We start from the raw sequence: 26,396 nt of genomic DNA, 5'->3' as shown, positions 1-26,396 counted from the left end.
GGAAGCAGGTACAGATTTGTCACTGTTATTGCAATCAACTTGCGGTAATCACAACACAAACCTAGCTCCCCTGATTTCTTTTTTACAAAAGCACCGGTGCAGCCAATGGGGAGGTAGAAGGCCGGATAAACCCTTTCTGGAGGTTCTTCTCAATAAAATCCCACAATGCGGCCAACTCCGGTTCCGACAGGGAATATATCCAACCCATCAGCAATTTTGCATCAGGCAGCAAGTCGATTGGACAGTCATATGCCCGATACAGAGGCAACTGATCCGCCTCCTTCTCCCCAATCACATCAGCAAAACTCCGCAGGTAGATCCAGGTCCACAGGCATAGCCACACTCCCTGCACAGGAGCGCAAGCAATAGTTGACACACTTCCTATCAAGGAACTGCACAGCTCCAGACGACCAGACAATCTGTGGATCATGGGCCTGTAACCACTCCAAACCCAGCATTGCTGGAAAATGAGGCACTGCGGTAATGTAGAACATGGTTTCCTCCACACGCTGCCCAATACACATGCAAAGGGGTTTTGTTGCAGCAACTAAAGGTCCCGAACGAAGGGGCCAACCCTCAATCAGCTCTACCATTACTGGCGGGGACACCTGTTGCTGAGGAATGAACCACTGCTCTACAAAATGAGCATCCATGAAATTGGCTGTGGCCCCTGAGTTGACCAAGGCTTGGATCTCCACTGCTCGCACACCAGGCACGAGCATACTTGCTTTCAGCACAAGTTGCTTCACCAATAACAATTGTGGTCGAGATGTGAAAGGTGGCAAGAATGACAAGGTTGGTGAAGATGGCTGGCCTAAGGACTTTACACTCTGACCTACAGAACCCCATAGGCCAAGTGATGCTTGTTTCCCACCACCGCAGGCGTCGCTGCTGTGGATGTCTTAACAGGACACTTGGCCGCAAAATGGCACTCGATTGCCAGAATAGAGGCATAAACCATCACGACAATGTCTCTCCTTTTCTACTTGAGTCAGGCGAGGGCGGCCAGCCCCCAACTGCATGGGTTCTTTCAAAGGCACTTCCACCAAGGGTGCCATCTTGCTGGAAACAGATACGGTCTCTGTCCATCATCACACCCGTTGCTGTTGAAGTCTAGCATCGATACAAAGACACAGATGCATGAGCTCCTGACGGGTGTGAGGGCATTCAGTGCGCGCCAACTCATCCAAAAGCTCCAACGACAAACCCTCTTGGAACTGGTCTAATAGTGCTGCCTCATTCCATTGTACACCCTGAGCAACCACCTGAAAACTAGCAATATAAAACATGAGTGAGCCAAGTCCCTGCTTCAACTCTCTCAAACGTCTGTTTGCTGTTTGGCTTCAAACAAGGTCCTCAAACATGGCCTGAAACTGATGGCAAAACTCAGGGTAATTGTCCAACACCTGGTTGGGCTGGGTCAGCAGATGTATCACCCAACATGCTGCAGAGCCTGACAACAAACTAATCAAAAACCCCACCTTGTCCCGGACAGTGGAAAAGTCCTCAGGCTGAAGGCTCATATAAAGCTGGCACTGCCCAAAAAATGCTGGAAATTGGGCCAGCGAACCATCAAATTTATCTGGCACTGCCACTGGGCATTTTCGGCATGTCCAGGCAGCTTGCATTTGTGCCACCTGTGCAGTCAAAAGAGCCACTTGCTGCCTTAACTGGGCATTCTCTGCTCTGAGCTGATCCATGGTCACCCCACAAAAAGCAAAAATAAGTTGAAGGGGTGGCTAGAATCAAAATGTGATGACCCGTAGTCTCTCAAAATAACGCAAAACCCAAAACATACATTAAAGTCCAGTAATGCCTTCAACTTAACTTCACTGTTTTATTAGGCACAGTTTAAAGTCACAAAAGTAAACAATGAGGCAAAAAGAAAACCAAAAATCCCCGCATTGATGAAAGTTCTGAAGCAAACCAAGATAACTAATCATAAACTCCAGGAAAGTAACCGAGGAGAGTCCATGGGAAGAATGCCAGCAAAGATAAACCTCTTCCAAAGTAAACATTAAACTTTCACTCCAGCAATTCTAACTCTGCAGTTACAAACTTAGTAACATAGCTCCCAGCTGCAAGCCACGAGGAGGATCATGGTAATCTCCTCCTGAGTAGACCTCACTTTTCCCTGATCCTCTCCTCCCTGCATGACCTCGGATGGATAGGGGATGGGCCTGGATCCTCCTCTGACTGTTCAGCCGGCCTCTGCCCTTCCCCAACCTCCTCCACCACCTCTGGAGCCACACTCCCATTCCCTGTTGGCTGTTCCTCCTCTTCCTCAGAGTCAGTCTCCACCAGGGGCATGACAGTTATGAATACATGGAAACATATAAGAAAAAAAAAAGAAACAATAGGACAGGGACAGTAGGCATGTTGGTGCACTTATGCACGCCCCCTACAGACCTCTTAGGAAAGGAGTCAGGTCAATTGTAGAAAGTCTAAGGTTAAAGTTTTTGGGGTTTGGGGAAGAAACCACAGAGTCAGGTAGAGTATTCCAGACATTGACTACTCTGTTGCTGAAGTCCTATTTCCTGCAATCAAGTTTGGTGCTTTTTACCTTGAGTTTGTATCTGTTGTGTGCTCTTATATTGTTATAGTTGAAGCTGGTAGGACATTACAATATATAATTTTATTTACTATACTTTGATCAGACTGAAGGCAACATAGTTCTAGGTTGACTAGGTCTAGAATTTCAAGTCTGGTGGCATAAGGTATTCTGCAATGAGTACAGGAGTGGAGAACTCTTCTTGTGAAATATTTCTGGACTTTCTCAACTGTGCTAATATCAAATACGTAATGTGGGTTCCAGACTAATGAGCTGTATTTGAGTATTGGTCTAGCAAATGTTTTGTATGCTCTAGTTAGTAGTGTGATATTACCAGAGAAAAAGCTATGTAAGATTAGGTTGACAACTCTTGTTAGGGATATACCCTAGCAGAATGTGCACGGCAGTCAGGCATTCAGGTGAATATGAGAGAAAGCGTTTTTTAGTTTACACACTCAGTAAAAACGGATACACTGTCTTAGTTGAATAGTTTATTCCATTAAGAGTTTAGCAGGGTCAAACAGTCCAAATATCATTCACTAGTGTTCAGTCAGTTCAGTCCGGAGATTGTTCAATTGCAAAAATCCAGTGTCGAAAAAAAAAGGTCAGTTAACTTACAATGTCAATCCATAAATCAGTCCAGTAAATATCTTCTCACAGTAGATTAGATATGCAGCATTCAAAACTCTTTCCTCCTTCGACGTCAGCAATAGGGAACACGCAGAACAATCAACCATCAATCCAGTAGCAATCCAGGTTCTCTAGCTCCCTCTTATGGCAGTTTCTCAACCGCACCCAAATTATATCATTTAGAGTTTAAAGTGAAAAACACATTTAAACTTTGCTATCATGGTTTATATATTATTTACCCAAACAACATTAGGTAACTATGGTTATTCCTAACATACTCCCCTTTTGGGTAACATAAAAATATATACATCTCTTTACAATCTTAACCCATAATCATCACAACTTTCTTTGTGTTTGATTGAACCTTCGTAAATTGATCAGCTATATTGTCTTCAGACATAAAATATTCCAGTCTTATCAAATTACTTTGTACAGGTTGCCTTACATTTAGATATCTAAGATCTGTATGCTTAGTTCTCGTTTTCACAGCAATATTTGTAGCCATTCGTATGGCTGCTTGATTGTCCTCATATACTACAATGGAATCATTTACATTTATTCCCATATCCATTAACAATTGTTTATAAAGAATCAAATCAGTACACAACAAAGATAGACATTAAAATTCTGCTTCCATTGTAGACATACTTATGTGTTGCTGTCTAATTGACCTCCAACCAATCAGTGCCTTTCCTAACAGTATAGCCGTACCTGAAGTTGATTTCCTAGTGTTTATGTCTGTTGCAAAACTTGCATCAGCATATGCACTTAAAATCAGATCATCTTTTGGCTCCAAATACAATGCATAGTGCATTGTTCTTTAAGATATCTTAAGATATGTTTTGTCGCTTGCACAGTGTCGTCAGTAGGTTCAGCGTTGAATCGTACACTGATTAACGCTATACGCTATATCTGGCCTTGACCAATTACTAATGTATGATAGACTACCAATTAGCGATTGATAGATAGTTTTATCAAACTTTGGACTTTGAATATCAGTGTGGCTAAATTCTTGACTCATTGGAGTTTTAGCCGGCTTACAAAGTTCCATCTTGTATGTTTTTAGTAATTGATAAATCTTATCCTCTTGAGATATCTTATAGCCACCTTTGGTTTTATTTATGGTTAATCCTAGATACTGCTTTATCTCTCCTAGTTGCTTTATTTTTATCTTCTTACCTAATAATGATATTATTTCAGTAGCTTCATTATTAGTTTTTGTGATTAAGGCAATATCATCAGTGAATAATAATAACAATGATACTGTTCCATTAGTCTCTCTCTTAAATAAACATGAATCAGCTAAACCTGCTTTAAACCCTATATTGGTTAACTCCTTAACAATATATTGGTTCCATTCGTAACCAGATTGTTTTAATCCATAGAGACTCTTTTTAAGCTTCCAACAGTCATTATTTGTTCTATCGTTCTTAATTCCTACAGGTTTCTTTAGGTATATTGTGTGCTGCAATGGTGCATGCAGACAGGCAGTTTCTACATCTAAGTGATTTATGATATAGTTCTTCTTAGCTGCCCACACTAAAGCTGCTCTCAAGGTTGTTGCTTTTAGACTCGGTGCAAATACTTCATCATAATCACTTGCAGTTTGATTAAATCCTTGAGCTACCAACCTAGCCTTATGGGTAACAGTTCCACATTTACCTGTTTTCAATTTAAATATCCATTTACAGCCAATTGATTTTTTACCTGGAGGTAATTTAACGTTTTCATAAACTTCCATTTGCTTCAGTGAATTTAGTTCCTTCTCCATCGCTCTATGCCAATTTTCTTGATCCTTTGCAGGATACATTCTAAGTTCTTCAACAGTAGTTGGAACTTTACTAACTTGGCAAACTACACTTGCTTGGTACCTGTCGGGTGGTCTGGTTTCACGTGTTGAACGTCTAGGTATTACAGGGCTTATAGGTGGACTTTCATGTACTACTTGCTCCTGTTTATCTGCCTCATCCTGTTCATCTATTCTTTCCTGTTCTGGTTTTATGAGCTCTTCCTGTACTTCTTCTTTAATTGTACTCTTTTGCTTACTGATATATTGTTTTGATCTTCTATAGGTTTCTATGATTATATCCTTACTTGAATCTTGCTACAGTTTTTCCCATCCTACATGTTCAAGGAATTGTGCACTAGCACTACAGTAAACACTAGATGTACCTTTTTCCCAGAATCTGTATGATTTGTGATTAGATTCATAACCTACAAAGAATAACTTTTTAGCCCTATGCTGCCCCTTATGTCTCAGTTGTGTAGGAATGTGCACCCATGCTGGTGCTCCAAATGTGTGCATGTAGCTTAGGTCAGGTTTTCTACCATGCCACCATGTGAATGGTAATTCACCTGTTGTTGTGTTAACAACATTATTTAATATATGATTACCACACATTATTGCTTCTCCCCACAAAGTTTCAGGTAAACCTGAATCTGACAACATAGTACGAGCCATTGCTTGTATTGTTTGGCCTCGTCTTTCTATAAAAGAATTATGTTGTGGCCTATATGGTGCAGACTTTTTATGTTCAACACCTGCCATCTTCAGTCTATTTTGGAATTTCTTATTTATAAATTCCGTACCATTATCAGTTACAAGAGTTACTAGTTTTCTTTTAGTTTTTCTTTCAGCAAACTTCAACCAATTAAAGAAATTCTGATATGTTTCCGTTTTACTCTTCATTAAATAACAGAAACCATATCTTGAGTAATGATCCATTATGCTTAATATATAACGAGCACCTCCCATACTAGGTTTTTTTAGGACCTATAATATCAGCAAATACGACCTCTAGAAGCTCTTTAGTTTTAAATCCATTAATTCTATTTGCTGGTATTACCTTGCTCTTTTCTTGACTGCAAGCATTGCAGTGCAAATACTTACTGCAAGGCTTCAGTTTTATACCTTCAGACAGTTCAACCGTTTGCTTGAGCATTTTAAAATTTATATCCCCTAAACGTCTGTGTAGCAAATGTATGCATTCGTCATGAGGCTTAACATTATTATACACTGTATTAGCCACCTCTAATTGATTATCATTCAATACATACAATTCATCTTTTAAAGTTGCAGTCACTTTTTACCTTCCTTTTCTATTATGCAGTTTTCTCCCTAAAGGTAACTACATAACCTAGTTTAATCAAAACTCTAACTGAAAGCAAATTAAACTTAAGTTGTGGTACATACAACATTTTAACATTTTCTTTTATACACGAACAATGTGCAATACCTTCAGCTTTTGCTTTCATTTTCCAGCCATTAGCTAACGATATCTGTTGTGAACTCGTTGACATCTTAATAAATCTTTTCTTATCTTTTGTTATGCAGTGCGACGCTCCACTATCTACAACCCATAAATTATTATTTACAATTTTGCTGCTATACATGGCTATTTCAATTTTTTTTTCATCTTTTTGATGTTTTTTGGCATTCTGGCGTTTTCCTTTTTTGCAGAATCTAGCCAAATGTCCTTTTCCTCCACAATTAAAACATTTTTTAATTGTATAGGCTGTTGAAGATAATTTCTCTTCTTGTGGTTGCTCCCTTCTCAGTTGATCCCTTTCAAGCCTTCTCCTGGCTTCTTCAATTAATCTGCCAGTAATGTCAGTTAATGTGAGGTTATCTTTTGGCAGTACTTCCAGTGAAGTTACATAGTCGTCATAGCTCTCATCTAACGAAGACAAAATTATATAAACCTGATGCAGTTCTGTGAAGATAAGTTCTTTTTCATGCAGTTCCTGAAAAATCCTCTTCATAGTGTTTATATGAATCAACATGTCTCCATTCTTTTGAAGATGTATTCTGAACAGCCTCCGTGTAAGATTTATATGTGCTCCAACACTGTCTCGAACATAAATCTTCTTTAAATTCTCCCAACACTTAGCAGCTGTTTCTTCTCCACGAATATGGACAAGCTGCTGGTCACAGAGTGTCAGTCCTATTATACATAGAGCTTGCTCATTTTTCAGTTTATATTCATTTATTTTCTGGGCATCATTCTCATCTTCCGGATCCCAATCATCTACCTCTGGTGGGTTTTGAATTATACTCCACAAACCTTCTCTGCGTAGAAGTAGACTGCATTTCATAGACCATGAAACATAGTTTGTTCCATCCAGTTTGGATATTAGAGACAAACTTGGTAAATTGACTTGTGCCATTTTTCTTTGGATATTAAACTAATAAAACACAGCTGTCGGTTTACAGTATTGTGTAACTACACTAACTCTCAATTTATATAAGCCTGTTGTATCCTGGTTAGTCTGACTGTGCAGCCTGGGCCCATAACCAGTGTTAGGGATATACCCTAGCAGAATGTGCACAGCAGTCAGGCATTCAGGCGAATATGAGAGAAAGCGTTTTTTAGTTTACACACTCAGTAAAAACGGATACACTGTCTTAGTTGAATAGTTTATTCCATTAAGAGTTTAGCAGTGTCAAACAGTCCAAATATCATTCACTAGTGTTCAGTCAGTTCAGTCCGGAGACTGTTCAATTGCAAAAATCCAGTGTCGAAAAAAAAAGGTCAGTTAACTTACAATGTCAATCCATAAATCAGTCCAGTAAATATTTTCTCACAGTAGATTAGATATGCAGCATTCAAAACTCTTTCCTCCTTCGACGTCAGCAACAGGGAACACGCAGAACAATCAACCATCAATCCAGTAGCAATCCAGGTTCTCTAGCTCCCTCTTATGGCAGTTTCTCCAATAGATAGAGATGGGTTTAGATTGCGTAGTGCATTTTCAACATTGTCTACTGTAAAATCAATATATATTAGATCATTTTTTTAAAAAGTTTTTATTTTTTACAACAAACATACAAAAAAATACATAAAACCCTCTTTCAATTATATACATACAGTGTGTCAGTTGGTTACAATCTTTTGTGCTATCCTTTTCTTACCATTACTCACAAGTTATACAAATTCTCACCTTATCAATCTAGCTTGTGCTTATGTAATATCAATTATTAAACATTCATTTGACTAAGCTATTTTTCCATCATTTTATATGAGATATTCTAATTTTAATTATGATTTAATCATACATTCATCCAATTGTTATATATTTTATATTGTATTCTATATCAATCTATTAACTTTTATTGTAAGGCTTACTAATCTATTTCTTTATCATGTCTTTTTATCTAACCATTGATAAAATAAATCCCATATCATATAAAATTGTTTATCCTCTTATTCTCTAATTTCAAATGTCAATTTACTCATTTTGGCACAGTCCATGATTTTCTTAGTAATTTCTTCCTGCATAGGTATTTTTTCATTTTTCCAATCGTTAGAAAATACAATTCTAGCCGCTGTTAAAACATTTACAATGAAATATTTCAATTCTTTACAATATATTTCCGGTATAATTCCCAATAAAAATATCTCAGGTTTAAAGTCTATGTGTTGTTTTGTCATTTTTTCCAACCATGTGTGGATATAGTCCAATATTTTTTTGCATCCAAGCATGTCCACCATATATGGCAATACGAACCAGGTATCTGATGACATTTCCAACATTTATCCGATTTACTCTTGAACATCCTCGCAATTCTTGTCGGGGTAAGTGCCACTTGTAAAACATCTTATACAAATTTTCGTTATATGCAGTTGACATTGTCATTTTATAATTTTGAGACCACAATTTTTGCCATTTATCTAAGTCAATCCCATATCCAAATTTTTCCCCCCCACGCAATCATTGTTACTTTTATTTGTTCTTCCTCTAATTTAAACTCTAGCAAATGTCCATAGAGTTTTTTTTATTACTTTTTCATCAATACCAGTCAAAATTTTATCTAAATCAGTCAACTAATCATAGATACCTTCTGTTTTAACATCTTTATCAAATCTAGATTGTATTTGCAAATATGAAAACCAATTCATTTTTACACCTTGTTCTTCCAATGCTTGCATAGATTTAAGTTCATCCTTTTCATTCAATATCTCACCATATCTAACTGTTTGTTCCTTTTTATATATTTTTGGATAGGAAAAAGCTTCAATAGTAGATATCCATAGTGGAATTTTAAAATAATATTAATATTTTTATAATAATATTAATATCTTCTCCCAGTTTAGAAACAATGCTTCTCAAATATAATGGGTTCTAAAATACCCCCTGTGTTTTAGTTCCCTTATACCAGGGGAAGGCATGCCCCCCTAACAGCAAGTCATGTCCTTCTAAATTCAAAAGTCTGGTATTCTTTAATGTTATCCACTCCTTTACCCACATCAAACTCGTCGCGTGGTAGTATAATTCCCAATTGGGCAAAGCGAATCCTCCTCTCATTCTTGCATCTTGTAGCAATTTAAGTTTTATTCTCATTTTCTTCCCTGCCAAATGTATTTTAGCACTATTTTGTTTAAATCTTCAAAAAATTCTTTCCTAATCTGATTGGAATTGTCTGGAATAAATATAAGATTCTAGGCAATACATTCATCTTAATTGTAGATATTCTCCCAATCAGTGATAATTGTAAATTTTTCCATTTTATCCAGTCTGTCGCAATCTGTTTAAGTTTAAGATAATTATCCTCCTTAAGTGTGCTAGATCTTGGTTTTATGTGTATCCCTAAATACTTAACCTTATTTGTGACCTGGATCCCCAAAACATCCTCCAATTCTTTCTTTCGTCTTATTAACATGTTCTTTGCTAAAATCTTTTTTTTTATCTTTATTTGTTTTCCTGCTACTTTCCCATACTCTTCTTTCTTTTCTATCAGTTTAGGTGCTGACTCCAATGGATCCTCTAATATAAATACCAGGTCATCTGCAAAAGCTTGTAATTTATACTCTTCCTTTTAAAATTTCATTCCTTTTGTTTCTTTTTCTTCTCTGATGTTCCTATTCAGCACTTCCAGTGTTAACACAAGCAATGGAGGTGACAGTGGACAGCCTTGTCTAGTCCCTTTTCTTATATCTAAAGTCTGTTAATTCTCCATTTATCATAACCTTTGCAGTTTGTTTATGATATATTGTTTCTATGGCTTGAGTAAATTTTTTACCAAAGCTGATTTGGTCCAATTGTAACAGTATAAAACAGCAATTCACATTATCAAAAGCTTTTTATGCATCTAAAAAACATCAGAGCCATTTGTTTTTTGGAATGTGCATCATAGTATTCCAGTGTATCTAAAATTATTCTCATATTATATTTAATCTGTCTCTTCGGCAGAAATCCATTTTGATCAGGGGGAATAAAATTGTTTAAGGATCTTTTCAGTCTTTCTGCCAGAATTGAAGAAAAAATTTATAATCTGAATTTAATAGTGATAGTGGTCTGTAGTTTTTAACTTGCTGTGGGTCTGTGTCCTCCTTCAGTACAAGTGTGATATATGCGTCTGACCATGTTTTAAGGAATTCTCTTCTTTGTCATAACTTCATTCATAACTTCTAATAAGTGAAGAGTCAATGTTTCCTGGAATGTCTTATAAAATTCCACTGGCAAACCGTCCGGACCTGGTGCTTTCCCAATGTTTTGCTTTTTTAAAGCTTCTGTTCATTCCATCATTGTTATGTTACTTTCTAATGTTATTTCAATATCTTTAGGTATCTGAGGCAAATTTGCTTCCTGTAAATATTGTTGAATTCTTTCTTCCTGAACATTCTCTTGATGGTACAGTTTTCCATAATAATCTTGAATAATTTTTTTCTTCTCTGCATTTCCATAGCATACATGTCCTTGTTCATTTAACAGTTGATTTGTCCTTCTCGAGTCTCTTTCCTTTCCAAATTTATATGCTGGCCATCTGCCTAGTTTGTTTGCATCTTCCAAATAGTTCTGCTTAGCATTTTTAATTTTTTGTGCTATTTCTTCTTTTTCCATTAGCCCCATTTTATGTTTAGTTATGTCCATTTTAATTTTAATGTCCTTTTTTGTGGAAATTTCTGTAGTTCTTTTTCCAACTTCTTGTAGTAATCTTCCAATATTTTAAAGGTTTTTTTCTGTTTTATATTTCTTTTCCTTGTATCGTCCATTATCAAGCCTCTAGTATAAGCCTTCATCGTGTCCCAGAGGTTCTGTAATGATGTAATCTCTTTTCTGTTTTCTTTAAAGAAAAAAGTCAATTCTCTCTCAATTTTCTGTTTAAAGTCTTCTTCCTTTAATATCGTATTATTTAAAATCCATCTAGATCTCCTTTTTTGTAATTTCCATACAAGTGTTATTGGATTGTGATCTGCCCAGGTACTTGCTTCTATTTCAATGTCTTGTGTGTTAGAAAGCAATTCTGTTGACATCCATATCATATCTATTCTAGACCATGATGCATGTCTATTTGAATAAAAGTTATATTGTTTATTTGCCACATTTCTCTCTCTCCATGCATCTTTTAAGTTTATCTCATCTACCATTCGAAAGAAGGATTTTGGCAATGTCTTTCTAGTTTTCATTGCTGTTTTTTGTGTTTTATAGTCCAATTTGTCATTTATTATTCCATTAAAATCTCCCTTCAGACAGATATTAGCATAATCCAGTTCAATTATTTTCTTATGTAATTTCCTGTTTTGGCAAGGAGCTCATCCTGAATTTTTTTTCAAAGATTATGCTTAGAGGTTCGGCTAAGGCAGTAGATAGCATTTTTAAGAAGTAGGCACTTATTTCATCTGGTCCAATAGATAAGGATGGTTTTAGTTTGCGTAGTGCTTTTTCAACACTGTCTTCTGTATGTATTAGATCATTGTAGTTATCTGAGGTTCGACTGGGAAATACTGGGCATGATCCATTGCTGTTTACAAATACAAAGCCAAAGAATGTGTTAAAGAGGTTGGCTTTAATAGTGTCGTCATTGCAGTCTTTACCATTAGGTCCTTTCAGGGGTGGGATGGACCTTGAGACTTTTAGTTTGTTGTTTACAAAATTGTAGAAAGTGCGGGTGCAATTGGTGCATAAAAGGTTTTCCTCTTGTTTAATGTAATAATTGGTGCATTCAGTCTTTACTTGGTGGCATATATTTTTGTATCTTCTTTTGAAGTTGGAAACGTTACCAGATTTGTTTTTCTGCCAAAGTTATCTCTTTTTGGATTGAAGCTTCCTTATTGTTATGGGTAATCTGTTTTTTTCTGGTTTTTAGAGTTGTTATTGGTACATATAGTTTGATGACTCTTTTGACTTCAAGTAAAAATATGTTGTAATGTTTTATGAAGGAGTTGGTTTATTTCCCCAATGAAGAAATCTCCACATATTTCATGGCATTGTAGTGCATATACCACATTGCTTAGTTTGTAATCTGGATTTTTTTTCTCATTTCCTTCTTGTTTGGACAGTTAAAAAATGAAAGAATATTTATTTATTTGTATTTCATATTTTTTATGAAATACCTCCCCTCATGGTCCATCCTTTTACAAATAATTATTGGCTTTGTTATATGAAGAAAAGATTTAAAAAAAAAAAAAAAAAAACTATCATTATTTTTCAAATATGATCTGAATGATCTGAATAACAAAGATCTTGCATGCAAAATTGGATGAAGTTTGAAAATAAAATGAAGATATTGAAAAAGTTTAAATATATAACTTAAGTTGTATATTCATGAACTGGGATACGGCTTGGTAACAAGGTCAGCCAATGAATAGGCATTGTAACTAAATCAGCCAATGGGGATAGTTTGGAAACTGAAACTAGAAATAGCCTAGGATGGAAACTGAAACTAGAAGTAGCCTAGGCATGGCTCTATGTTAAGCTGTGCAGCTCTGAAGCCATTGAGTTCTGAATCTGTCTATTGAAATGAACTGCTTCTCTCTTCTGCTTGCCTGCTGATCTAAAGTAAAAGAGAAACTAATTTGCTTGTCTGCTGAAGCTACTTGCAATATGTTTCTGTCTGAGATTGCTGCATGTTGGAAAAATCTACAACTGGTTTATAAAATCTATTTATTATGTTTATAAGTGCTGTAAATAAACACAGCCATCTGTGTTTATTTTTCTGGAGCTGAATTAATGCTGCAAAACTCTGAATATGTACTTTATGTATGAAATAATATTTAAAGGATCTTATTAATCTACAACCTGTATATTTAACAGTTTCAAATGTAAAAACTTTGCAAATCGATAGCATGAAGAAAATTTCAAATTTAAATGGTTCTCAATTATTTTTTATTTGTTTTTCAATTAAAAATAGTGTAGATTGATGAAAAAATGGCATTCCATTGACTGTAAGCAAAACAGAAGGAACTGAGGTTTCTCCATATGATTTCAAGGAATCCAGTTAATATTTATATTACTTTGATTTTTCATTCAGCTCCACCATTTCTTGCAGCAAGTCTCTTTTAACAACAGTGCTGGAGAACAGGTTTTTTTTTGGCCCCAATGGAGAATTTGAAACTGGGTTTAATGTTTTCAATTGGGTCACATTTCCAAACAAGTCCTTTCTAAGAGTCCAAATTGGAAGTATTAATCCCATGGCTCCTCCAGACAAGTTCCACACCATTTCTACCATGGATTAAATGACTATCACGACAACAACCTTTGGATTTAGCAGCCTCAATATTTTTTATATGTGATGTGAACATAAACTGCTAAAATATAAACGGGTAACTTAAAATTGAAATGCCCATAACCTTTGATTATCTCCAATGCAAAATCATCTCAGTAATTTTAGTACTAGATTTTGCGATTAGGCAGTTGACCATATCAATGCATGAGCATTGAGTCCAATGCAATGAAATTGAGATAAGCTAAGACAAAGCAATAAGATAAATTGGTATTTGATAAAATAGAATGCAAATATATATTAAAAATGAATATTTCAGATCAAAAACAGCAGGTGCTTGTTTCTCAAACTCAGCAAATTTATGAGGTGTGGACTTCAATTCCAAACTTCAACATACTGGCTGGGGAATTCTGGCAGTTGAAGTTCACACCTCTTCTACTTGCTGAAGATTGAGGAACAAATTAATTGAATTTTAATGAATTTAAAACAAAAGAAAATGGTGAAATTGGACACTAAGGATTGATGAGGATGGGAATAGTTTGGGTATGTGTAATTGATGAAATGGACACTGCCAACACATACATTCTTCATATGAAAGAAATCTCATTTTATTTATAACAGACAATGCCTCTTTCCATTTGTAATGAGAAATGTCCTTCTGGCTCCAGCAAGGTAAAAACTGAAGGGAAATTATCCTGCTGCTATGACTGTAGACAATGTCCAGAAGGGAAGATAGCAGACCAAATGGGTAAGCAAAGGAATATGTTGAATATATGGATAATTTAATAAATATAAATTTATTAAGTATAAGTATTATGGTGTCTGAAAATCTTATCTGATAGGTTGTATCCTTTAGTGCATTTTGTATATTATTTTCAAAAAAAAATAATATGAAGTCATAATAGCTTAGTAAATAAAGTATGCTATTAATTCTTCATGCTTAAAACCTATAATGGTTCTGTGAAACAGTTTTATTCGTTCTTTTCCCCCAGACTTAGATGACTGTTTCCCATGTCCAGAGGATCAATATCCAAACAAGGGTCAAGATAATTGCCTTCAAAACCCTGTAACTTATTTAACTTTTCAAGAGCTCTTGGGTATTTCTTTGGTAATGATTGCAGTCTCCTTTTCTGTCATCTCAGCTGTGGTCCTGGGAATCTTCATTAAACACCAGGACACTCCCATTGTCAAAGCCAACAACAGGAACCTCACCTACACACTTCTCATTGCTCTCCTGCTCTCCTTCCTTTGCACTCTGCTCTTCATTGGGCATCCTGATTGAGTGAAATGTGTCTTGCGACAAACTACGTTTGGCATCACTTTCTCCATAGCTCTTTCTTGTATTTTGGGTAAAACAACCATAGTAGTTCTTGCTTTCATGGCCACAAAGCCAGGCTCCAAAATGAGGAAATGGGTGGGGAGAAGGATGGCCAACACTATTGTCCTATCTGTCTTCACGGTTCAGTTCACCATCTGTGTAGTGTGGTTGGCAATGTCTCCCCCATTTCCAGATTCAGACATGCACTCCATGGTGGAAGAAATTGTCCTGGAATGTAACGAAGGTTCAACCACAATGCTTTATACTGTCCTTGGCTTTATGGGGCTCTTGACGGCTGTCACATTCACAGTGGCCTTCTTGGCTAGGAATTTACCTGACAGCTTCAACGAAGCCAAATTCATCACCTTCAGCATGTTGGTCTTTTGCAGTCTCTGGGTGTCATTTGTTCCCACCTATTTGAGCACCAAGGGAAAATACATGGTTGCTGTGGAGATCTTCTCCATTTTGGCATCAGCAGCTGGATTGCTGGGCTGCATTTTTTCTCCCAAGTGCTATATCATTATTCTGAGACCTGATTTGAATAAGAAGGAGCAATTAATAAAAAAATAAAACTGATATTTATATCTTGAATGAAGATAAATTGGTTATTTTCCATATAATATAAAGGGTTTGGGTTTTGGGGGGTGCTTTGGGGATTCTGCGTTATTCCCTCATATCAGCATATCAATGTGACATATAAGACAATAACTTGATATATAGGGACACAGATATATATCCCTATTACACTCACTCTGTGAAACTATGACAGATAATTTAGCATGTCACTCTTGCTTTGCATGAAGATTCCCATGAAAATAAGACAAACCAGGAAGTTAGACAGTACTGGAAAAATAAACATACAGAGAACCTGTGTGACTGCAAACTCTCATTTAACATTCAGACATTTTTCTCTTCTATAACCACTTTTTCATAATTTTCAGGATGTGTAGATAGGTATTGAGGTAGAGTCACACAAGAAGGCAACTTTCAATGCATTAGCTGTGATTATATTTCCAAGTTAACTTTAGGACCTAGAGAGTTTCCATGAATCTTTTCTTTTTGAACTATTAGATCATTATTCTGAGTTCCAATAAGAATAAATTGGAATAGCTAATCAAAAAGATAATTGAGTTTAAAAATTGGCTTTTAATATTACAATGTTCAGTTGTCTCATACTTATTGAATTTGCGTCCTGGAACCCATAAGCCTCATAATATATTTGAGTAAAAAAAAATCTTGCCAACCATCCTAATATTCTTCATAAGTATGTTTTTTTTAAAAAATAGAGGAAAATACCCACTAATTTCTACTCTTCCAAATCTGGATGGTTGAGACCCAGATGTTGGTGTTATGGATAAGATGGTTGTCCAGAAATTGGGAAACAATCAATACTAGTCCCCCTTGAAGCATGATAGCATCCACAGTTATGTTGTTGTGGGAATTGAATAAAGAGTTTGGAAGAAGATTGTGATGGAGAATTACTTCTTAGCTTCCCTCATGTAACTGCCTTAAATTTTCCTTAAAGATATTGGTCTAATAGTGGTTTTATATCTGTGTTTTGTTTCTTGCTTTCAATGAATTTCAAGAAGCCAAATCCCAAAATGTTTCAGAAGGCCTAAGTATTTTGCTGCATTTATTAGAATGACAAAAATGTATAATCAGAATTCTAATGCAAAAGAACTGGAAAAAATTATGAAATATCACAACCTGGATATTGAAACTAGGCAATTATTGGATGAAACATGTAACAGTGATACCCATTGTCATCGGGTTACTTGGTACAATGTCCAAGAATTTTGCAAAAATTTTGTGCTTAGTGCCTGTTCTTGTGCTGTTATGATCAGTGATCTGTGCTGCCTTTTATGCACACACACTTCAGGAATAATTATAAAAATGATGATTTCTCATTCATTTCCTTACTAATAGTAGAAATAAAATAATCAGCCAAAAATGTAACCTAATGTTGGAACCCAAAATCAGATGTACACTATATGTAGACTGATTTTTAGCTACATATCTTTCCAGGAAACAGCAAATGTTGAAGCTCCAGGTAAAGAAGATTCATTTTAGGAGGAGTAATCACAGTTTACATGTTGGAGTTTCCAAAAGGAATGTTGGGAAATTCTGTATTTTAAAGAACATTTGAAGGAGGTGTGCAAAATAGTTCTTCTCTGCCTGAGGCTATAGAGATCTGGCACCAATCAAAATATTATTTGTGAAACAACTGATCAACACTGAGGGTAAGGCACTAATATATGAAAATAAGAGCAAACTCCACTCCCTTCTAGTACAGACGATTTTACCTAGTTTGGTAATGAAACATCTGCATCTATGGTTCATATTGCTTTAATCACTATTTGTTAAGGAAACCGCAACTGATTTATTTAATTGCACCAAACTCTAAATAAATCAGGAATGGAAAATCCTAAGCTATAGTGTAGACTCATGCTTCTTAACTTTGGCAATTTTAAGGTGCATGGACTTCAATTCCCAGAATTCTCAAGGTAGCATGTAGTTCACCCATCTTAAACTTGCCAAGACTGAAAAATGCTGATCTTCAGAGAGGGGGAAAGCAGAATAAAAGGGAGGTGGAGAGACAAGGGGTTAAAGAGGACAAGGAGAAGAAGAAGCAAGAGAGAAAGGAAGGGATGAGAAGCCCTAATGGTGGGGAGCAAGATGTTAAGAAGCAAAAGTTTTTTAGAGATAATGGATAAATCTTATTGTTAAATGGATTCTAGAAAGGTACATAAGACTGCATATTTATATCTGTATTTAGAAGTAATCATAGAAAATTAAAAACAATATGTAACTTAAAATGTGATAAAATATTTAATATAAATTAGTGAAATTTTTGGTTAAGAAAAAGGGAGTACTGTAATGAAATATGATTCAAGATTGTGATGTGTGTGTGTGTGTGTGGGGGGGGGTAATAATTTTTGGAAAGCATAAGTGTTCCCACAACGGCATGATATTTAATTGAAATGGATAAAATGTTTAAGATATAAATGATTGTTAATATTAATGATTAGAATATGGTATATTAGTGAAATTCTTTGTGAAATGAGATTTGAAGTAGAAGGGATGAACACTTTAATGAAATATCGAGCTATAATATGGGGGGGGGAATAATTATGGAAAATAGGGCTCCCACAAAAGTATGTGATTTAATTGAAAAGCAATGAGTTAAACGTTTAAGATATGAATGAATATCAATATTAATGAATAGATTTGTATTACTTTTGATAATACAGTATAATTTTAGAATGTACCAGACAGAATCCCAATGTAAGTTATGTGTTTTATATTAAGTATTTTAAATATAGGGGAGACAGATAAAGGCATCATACTCCATATAGTGTACAGGAGAAGTTTTTCTTTTTTTAAAGAAGAAAAATAAAGGGTTGGCTGGAATAGAACAGACAAAGAATAATAAATATTATGATATGAATTGAGAGGAGATAAATAAAATAAAATAAAATTGAGAAAATTTAAAAGAGAGGAGAAGTTATATAGAAAATTGAAAATGTTAATAAGATATGAAATGGTATGTAAAATGAATATGAATTTGAATTTGTGTCTGTACCAAGAGTTTTAACCCGGGACTAAGCAACTTTCAGAAAAGAGATTTTTTATGTTATTATGTTTTTGTGTTTATGTGTATTTATGTATTGTTTGTCTTGAAAATAAAATTTGTTTAAAAAAAAAAGAGAGGGATTTTTCCATTCCAAGACAATATATTGTCTTGTTATAAAAAGCAAATATTCAGTTGTATTACAGCAGCCACATTGGCATCAATCCAGTAGTAATTATAAAACATTAACCCTAGGATGATTTACATAATTTAAAATTTTAAAGATAAGGGGAAAATAATGTCAATATGAACTATGGTTTCTGGAATGCTAATGAATAAAGGGTTGTTTAAATTGTACATTTAAAGCTAAATGTGGCTTGGTTGACAATTGCAAAAGGGATGAACTTATTTTATAATGCAATAAATGTTTTTTATCTTAAGTTCAATCCTTAACACCGAGATCTTCACTGAATTTTTATTTGTTGTTGTTTACAAAAGGCAGAGAGAAAAGAAAGAAAAAGAAAAAGACATTTATTTGTAAAAGTAAATTAGTATTTGGTTTGTAATGTCCCCTTTATTTATTTTTCAAATTTTTATAACACACCTCCTCATGTAGTGATTCTGAGCAGTGTTCATAATACAAGAGACTATATAGGAAGTCCTTGACTATGACCGCAATTGAGCCAAAAATCTATGTTGTGAGATTTGCCTAATTTTACAACCTTTCTTGCCACAACTGTTAAATGAATTGCTGCAATTGTTAAGTAAGTAACTTCAGTTTTTAAGTGAATTTGGTTTTCCCATTGACTTTGCTTGTCAGAAGTTCCCAAAGATGATCACATGGCCCCAGGACACAGCATCATAAATATGAACCAGCTGCCAAGCATCCAAATTTCAATTGCATGACCATTGGGATTCTGCAATAGTCATAATGTGAAAAACAGCCATCAGTTACTTTCTTCAGTGCCTTTGTAACTTTGAATAGTTACCAGTTCAAAAGTTACCAATGATTGTAAGTAAGGACTAGCTATATACAGTACAAATAGTTTTCAATGTACAACCACAATTTAGCCCAACAGGGCTAAATATGGAAATGCATGGTTGGATGATTCTAGGAATTGAGTCATTTGCTTGGGTAATCCCAAGCCGCCAAAGTGAGATAATTGTCACATAGGGAACATTTGGTGGAATTTTCATTATCCTTTAGAGTTTCTTTACATATAAGGCATGTGCCGGAGTCTTGTGGTTCATTGGTGGGCATTTCTTTCTCTTTGGGTTGTGGTTTGGCATTGGATTTTTTTCCTGGCATGGAAGGTTTGTTGAGATGGTACGTTGATAAAATTGTTCAATCAAACAAGATATTTGGGTAATCAATATAGCCAATATCACACTAATTAATAAAATACAATAATCACGCTAGTCAAATAATTTCACTAAGCAACAATCAGCCTAATCAATTAAATACACTAAGCTCTAAATACAATCAGCCTAATCAAATAATTATACTAATCACTAATCACACTGGTCAATTAAATTCACTAAATCACTAATTTTACTAATCAATTAAATTACATAAATCACTGATCATTTACACTGATCAGTAATCACACTATTTGCACTAAACATTCTAATCACACTAATCAATCAAAATTTAAGTAAATTAATCAATTGATTAATTATTTTATAGAAATTGTTTTAGAGACATCATTATCTAATCATTGGTATAGGTCATGAGGTAGAAAAGTTATGTTTTGAGGTAATGAAATAATCAGTGTTTAAGTATTGAAGTAATGAAATAGTATTTATTTATTTATTTAGTTCCAGTGTAAAATCATCCCAGTACAAACCATAGTAGTAATCTCTACTAATTACTCAGTGGGTCATATTATTAAAATGAGGATCAGACACAGTAAAATACAATAAAATTAGAGAAAATAAATAGTAAAATAAAATGGGATATGGTAAAAAAATAATGCAAGGTATACAACGAAATGAATCCTAGAGATAGGAAACAGTAGGCACTTAAGTGAATTAATTACTTTTAAATATAAACTCAATTTGTGGTGTATAAGATATCCTATCAACTTAACAGTTCAAGTGACTAGATATATATTTGGGTCCTGAACAAAATAGAATTATTTTTTGTTTGTTTCTTTGAAAACTAGTATGTCGTTTTTGTGAAGCAATATCTCTATGTATTGAGCCCTTGATGAGCTGCCATATAATGGACAAGTGATTAGGACATCTGAAGTAGTCAGGTATCTTTAACTACACATAATGACACTCTAGAAATGCTCATAGCTTAATGGAAAGAATCCATTTGTTGCAACAGAGTGAAACTATTTTTAAAATGGCTTGAACATGGTTTTTGGTGAAATCTCCTTAAACTTAAATTTATATTTGCCTCCCTGAAAGAAATTAAACGGGGAGCAGAAAGTCATTCTTTTAGCATAGACTTTCTGCCTAACCAGCTAACTAGTTATGGTAATCCAAGTAAAGAAATATGATTGCACATTAAGCAGAAAAATCACCCTTTCGCTCTTGATAGCATTTATGTGCTGTAGGGCAGCATGTAAATTTAAAAAATAAAATAAATAAAAATAAATAAAAGGGGGAAGGAGATATTATTTTTATAAAAATTATATAACCTATATGAATAAAAGAGGAAAACAATGACACAGAAAACTGCTTTGTAATTAGATTGCAGGTTTCTAAGAGGGAATTTATTTATAAGTAGCATCATGCACAGTTCAACTTAATAATTGCCTAGAAACATTTTTCCCAAATTGTTGACTTATGGACACAAAAAGGGTTAGGGCTAACATTAAGTTAATAAGCATTTTTGTGGCAAGAGTTGAGTGATGGAATTATCAGCAAATCTTTAATAAAAATCATTAAGGAGAAGGTATGGTTCTAGTCCTTCCACAACCACAGCTGGATGATTTTGGGCATCTTCTCACTCTAGAAACGAGGAAATAACAAATCACTTCTGAAAAACTTTGTAAGAAAACTTCTCCGGGGAGACTCTCAGAATTGACCACAATTCAATGGAAACAAGAAAAAAAGGAACAGTTAAACAAGTGTTTCTTCAACCCAGCAAGTTTTATGATGTGTGGATTTCAACTCCCAACTTCACCATGCTGGTTGGGGAAATAACAGAATAACTTGGGAGGTATTCTAGTCCAACCCCCTTTACTCGGGAAACCCTACACCAGTAAAGACAAATGGTTGTCCAATCGCTTTTTAAAATGTCTTGTGTTGGAGGATGCAGAATTTCTGGAGCAAGCCATTCCACCCATTAATTGTTCTAACTGTCAGGAAATTTCTCCTTAATTCTAAATTGGTTCTCTCCTTAATTAGGTTCCATCCATTGCTTCTTATCCTGCCTTCAGGTACTTTGGTGAATAGGTTGAATGCCTCTTCTTTGTAGAAGGCCCTAAGATATTGGAAGACTGCTTGCAACTGTTCTTCATATATTTTAGCCTCCAATCCCTAATCATCTTTGTTGCACTTCTCTGCACTCTCTCTATACTCTCCACATCTTTTTATATTGTGGCAACAAAAATTGGATGCAATATTCCGAGTATACTCTTTTTAAAATTTAAAACAAAAGAAAATGGGAAATGGAACACTTAGTTTTGATGAGGATGTGAAAAGTTAGGGGATATATACCTGATAAAATAAACACTTCCAACCTGTAAGCTCTTCAAGTGAAAGAATTCCAATTCCTCTTTCCATCTGTAATGGGAAATGTCCTTTTGGCTACAGTAAGGTAAAAATAGAAGGGACATTATCCTGCTGCTATGACTGTAGACAGTGTCCAGAAGGGAAGATAACTTACCAAATGGGTAGGGAAAGGAATATATTGTATATATGGATGATTTAATAATATAAATGGGGTTGAATTTTTAATTGGTATTATGGTGACTGAAAATCTTGAGCTATCTAATCCTTAATAAATAACTGTAAAATGGATAGAATAGTTTTGTGGTGTAATAAATATTTCTTTCTTGAGCTACATACTAAAAAGTGAAATCTCCATTAGATTGCTACTTATTGTTTTTTTTATAAATGGCAGAAGAAATCCTTTTTTGAAATGATAGAGGAACTAAATTTAAAAGATATATGGAGGGAAAGAAATACTAAAACTCAACAATATACTTTCTATTCGAATAGACATTCATCATGGTCCAGAATAGATATGATTTGGACGTCAACAGAATTATTATCTAATATTCAAGAAATAAATATTGAAACAAGTACATGGGCAGACCATAACCCAATGACAATTAAATGGAAAGGACAAAAAAGAAGATCTAGATGGACATTAAATAATACTATTTTAAAGGAAAAAGACTTTATACAATGGATAGAAAAAGAATTGGCCTTCTTCTTTAATGAAAACAGAAAAGAAGATACTTCAATACAGAATGTTTGGGACACAATGAAGGCATATGCAAGAGGATTGATAATGGATTATACAAAGAAAAAGAATATTAGGAAGAGGCAAATGATTAAAACTTTAGAAGATGACTATAAAAAATTGGAAAAAGAATTACAGAAAACGCCACAGAAAAAAGATATTAAATTTAAAATGGACATAATCAAACATAAAATGGATCAAACAGAGAAAGAAGAATTGGCGCAAAAAATCAGAAGCGCTAAACAGAACTACTTTGAGGATGCAAACAGGCCAGGTAGATGGTTAGCATACAAACTGAGAAAAAAGAAAGAATCAAGGAAAATACTACAGTTAATGGACGAACAAGGTCAAGTTTGTCATGGTAATAAGGAGAAAAAGAGAATTATTTGAGACTTTTATGCACAATTATATAAGCAGGAGGATTTTGATGAGGAGAAAATTAAACAGTATTTACAAAATGCTAACCTACCTAAGATACCTGATGAAACTGGGAAAATGTTAGAAAATCCTATAACAATGATGGAATTAACTGAAGCACTTAATAGGCAGAATAACGGGAAAGCACCAGGACCAGATGGTTTCCCGGCAGAATTTTATAAAACATTACAAGAATCGTTGAGTATTTCATTGTTAGAAATTATGAATGAAGCTATGATAAATAAGAAAATACCTAAAACATGGTCAGAAGCTTATATTACGCTTATCCCAAAAGAAGGGGCTGACCCATTACAAATTAAGAACTATAGACCTTTTTCTTTATTGAATGCAGATTATAAAATATTTGCTTCAATTTTGGCAGAAAGGCTTAAAAAATACCTAAATAATTTTATCCATCCTGATAAGAATGGATTTCTACCAAAGAGACAAATTAAAGACAACATGAGAGTAATTTTGGACACTTTGGAATACTATGAGGCACACCCTGAAAAACAAATGGCTTTGATATTCTTAGATGCCCAAAAGGCATTTGATAACGTGAATTGGAGATTTATGTTATTATTATTGGAACAGATGGGCTTGGTCTTTATTTTGGAAGACCCTCTAGAGACAGCTTTAAAATTACTGGAAAAGATAGAGACATATGGTGAGATGGCTGGCTTGAAAATAAATAGACAAAACAAAGATTCTGACAAAAAATATGTTATTAAGGCAAAGAGAAGAGTTGGCAGACCTATTGAAAATTCAAGTTAATTCAAGTTACAAATAAAGTTAAATACTTGGGGATATTTTTGACGTCAAGATGTATTACACTGAAAGAGAATAAGTATATTAAACTTAAACAGCAGATAGCATCTGACTTGAAAAAATGGGAAAACCTACAATTATCTTTGATAGGTAGAATTTCAACAATTAAAATGAATATTTTACCCAGAATTTTATATTTGTTTCAAACAATACCAATTAAATTAGGTAAGGATTATTTTGAAGAATTAAATAAAATTGTGTTGAAGTATATATGGCAGGGTAAGAAAGCGAGAATAAAACTAAAACTTTTACAGGATGCTAGAACTAGAGGAGGATTTGGCCTTCCTAATTGGGAGTTGTAATATCAAGCTGCAAACTTAATGTGGGCTAAAGAATGGATAACGTTAAGAAAGTCTAGATTAATGGCATTGGAAGGACATGACTTATTATTGGGTTGGCATGCTTTTTTATGGTATAAGGGAACTAAATCGCAGGGTTATTTCAGAAGGCACTATATACGGGAATCGTTATGGTTGAATTGGGAGAAAATTAAGAAACAATGTTATCTGAAAATACCAGTTTGGTTATCAACTATCGAAGTTTTTTCCTATCCTATAATTTATAAGAAGGAACAAACAGTTAGATATGGGGAAATATTGGATGAAAAGGGTGAACTTAAAACGATGCAAAAGTTAGAAGAACAAGATATAAAGATGAATTGGTTTTCATATGCGCAAATACACTCAAGGTATCTTAAAGATTCTAAAACAGAAGGATTTTATGATAAATTGACTGATTTAGATAGGATTTTGACAGGTTCTGATGAAAAAGTGATTAAAAAACTATATAGTTATTTGTTGGAAATTAAATTAGAGGAAGAACAAGTCAAAGAAACAATGATTGTTTGGGGGAAGAACTTTGGATATGGGATTGATTTAGAGAAATGGCAAAAATTGTGGTCTCAAAATTATAAAATGACAATGTCAGTAGCATATAAAGAAAATTTGTATAAGATGTTTTACAGGTGGCATTTCCCCCCAACAAGAATAGCAAGAATGTTCAAGAACAAATCTGAAAAGTGCTGGAAATGTCATCAGATCCCTCGCTCATATTACCATATGTGGTGGACTTGTGAGGAGGCCAGGAAATACTGGACTAGAATTCGCATATGGTTGGAAGAAATGACAAAAGACATATAGATTTGAAACCAGAGATTTTTCTATTGGGAATCTTACCTGATACATTTAATAAAAACTTAAAGTAGTTGATTGTAAATGTGTTAACAGCGGCTAGGATTGTATTTGCTAAAAATTGGAAGAGTGAGAAAATACCATTAGAGGAAGAAATTATTAAGAAAATACTGGAATGTGCTGAAATGAGTAGATTGACATTTGAAATTAGAGAACAAGAAGATAAACAATTTTATGAAGTTTGGGATCTTTTTTATCAATGGTTAGATAATACAATATAATAATAGAATATTTAGAAACCTAGGAAATAACGAATATACATTTTTTTTTTTTGGTTTTGATAATATTTTTAGAATATTTTATTAAGATAGACTTGGTATGATTTTACGATCTGTTATAAAATAAATTAACTAAATTATAGTTATCTCGCTTAAGTATGAATTAGTAAAATTATAGTCAAATGATTGTTTAATAATGATATTAGGATATATAATTGTTGATTGATAATATAAGTTATTATGTAACATAATTATTACGATGACTATGAAATGGATGCACAAAAAGGAGTGGTAAACCAACTGATACACTGTCTGTAAATTTATGAAGAACGATGATGTTTTTATGTTATGTTTTATGTTTTATGTGTTTTTTATTTGTTGTTAAAATCAATAAAACTTTTACCAAAAAAAAAAAACAAAAAACGTGAAATCTCCATTAGATTGCTACTTATTGTTTTTTATAAATGGCAGAAGAAAATTAAAGAAAAAAGAACAAAAAAGAACAAAAAATAAAAATAGCAGTTGTTTGTAAAAGTAGATTAGTATTTGATTTTAACTTCCATTTGTTGATTTATTCCATGCTAAATTACAAAGATAGAAACTAAATGGCAAAATAGGATAACAGACAGTGCACTTCAATTAAATATCATATTGTGTCATGTCAAGACAGACCATCTTCTGTCATATAACATGGTGTAGTAGGATCCCCTCTAAGATATGATCCCCAGGACATTTGACTTTCTGGTCTTTTAAGGGCCTTCCAGAAGGATGATTTAATTGGGGCCAGCCACATCTTGAGAGCAAGA

General features: G+C 34.2%; 1 pseudogene; it reads left to right on the top strand.

The window, feature by feature from the left end:
- LOC148129227 (vomeronasal type-2 receptor 26-like) overlaps positions 1-15,591 on the top strand; it is a 33,370-nt pseudogene extending 17,779 nt beyond the window's left edge.
- Positions 15,592-26,396: the final 10,805 nt, after the last annotated feature.

Source organism: Notechis scutatus, chromosome Z (assembly GCF_049901735.1).
Source record: "Notechis scutatus isolate UNSWTSFEM ecotype Mainland chromosome Z, rNotScu1.2, whole genome shotgun sequence".
NCBI lineage: Eukaryota > Metazoa > Chordata > Lepidosauria > Squamata > Elapidae > Notechis > Notechis scutatus.
Note: the sequence above shows the minus strand (reverse complement) of the source record. Positions and strands in the feature narration are given on the sequence as shown.